The sequence below is a fragment of the Dendroctonus ponderosae genome, unplaced genomic scaffold (assembly GCF_020466585.1).
Source record: "Dendroctonus ponderosae isolate FM_Combo_2020 unplaced genomic scaffold, Dpon_F_20191213v2 Dpon_F_20191213_4, whole genome shotgun sequence".
In the NCBI taxonomy this organism is placed as follows: domain Eukaryota; kingdom Metazoa; phylum Arthropoda; class Insecta; order Coleoptera; family Curculionidae; genus Dendroctonus; species Dendroctonus ponderosae.
Window position 1 is genome coordinate 2450616 of NW_026018611.1, and position 1211 is coordinate 2451826.

General features: G+C 29.3%; 3 protein-coding genes across 4 annotated transcripts in view; 1 reads left to right on the forward strand and 2 right to left on the reverse strand.

Moving 5' to 3' along the window:
* LOC109543738 (fatty acyl-CoA reductase wat) overlaps positions 1–1211 on the reverse strand; it is a 65420-nt gene that overhangs the window by 45076 nt on the left and 19133 nt on the right. The gene's annotated exons all lie outside the window — the stretch shown is intronic.
* Positions 1–1211, forward strand: part of LOC109543725 (cytosolic 10-formyltetrahydrofolate dehydrogenase) — a gene marked incomplete at its 5' end in the record, with an annotated part of 68889 nt that overhangs the window by 13897 nt on the left and 53781 nt on the right.
* The window catches only part of LOC109543734 (alpha-1D adrenergic receptor), a 33998-nt gene that overhangs the window by 2768 nt on the left and 30019 nt on the right, over positions 1–1211 (reverse strand). The window lies entirely within an intron of this gene.

Sequence of the window (1211 nt, forward strand, 5' to 3'; positions counted from 1 at the left end):
TATTATAATTACTCTCGTTAATCAGTATTTTTGTGTTATCAAAATCAAAATTATGCAACTTCTGTTGTGCATGCTGTGTTAATGCTGTACCATTTTCGTTATTTTTTCTTAGGCTATACTTATGTTCGTATATTATTTTCTTTAGATATTGTCCTGTTTGACCTATGTATGTGTTATCACAATTCAAACAGTCTATTTTGTAAATTACATTGGGCGTGTCTAACTTGTCAATCCTAGGTTTAAATTTTGTGAAACATTCATTTGCTAAGGCGTTTTTAGTTTCTTCTGCTATGTTGATATTATGTGGTTTGAATATATTTTTAATTTTTGTGTTAATTTCCGGAATATATGGTAATGATATATACTTGATATCACCTTCTCTTCTTTTATTTCTGTTTTTCCATTTAGTTGAATTGTATATTTTATTTATCCTTTGCTTTATGATTGGTTCAAAAAATGACCTTGGATAGTTGTTTATTCATAATATTTTTTTTAAAGATGTTTTGTTCTATACTCCCAATGTGACAATTTAATGGCTCTATCTGTAAGTGCCGTTATTACACTTCTTTTATATTTCATGGGAGCATTCGATTGATAATTCAGGTACCTACCAGACCATACCTCCTTTGTGTATCAATTTGTTTTGATTTCCCCGTTGTTAACATAATTAATTGTTAGGTCTAGAAAGTTTATAGAATTTCCTTTATCTTCTTCGAGAGTAAACTTTAGGGTGCCATATAAGGCATTAAACTTATCTAGTGTATATTGAATTTTGTCTTTTGGGAGGCACATTATGCAGTCATCCACATATCATTTAAAAAATTCACACTTATAGTTTAATTTAGATATTATTTGTTCTTCCAAATTCTCCATTACCAAATTTGCAATTGTTGCTGCTATGGGAGAACCCATTGCTACTCCATATATCTGTGAATAGAACTTGTTTTCGTACTGGAAATATGTGGATTTTAAGCACAACTCTACCGCCTCAATAATTTCTTTTTCGGGTAATTTTGTATGTTCTTTTATCTCTGCCCATTTATTTTTTATACAGCTTATTGAGTAATCTATTGGTATATTTGTATATAATGATACAACATCCAGTGATATTGTCCGATGATTCTTTGGTATTTTTTGTTGTTTTATAAAATCACAAAAACTCCATGAGTCTTTAATGTAATATTGTGACTTTCCCAATACATTACTCAAAA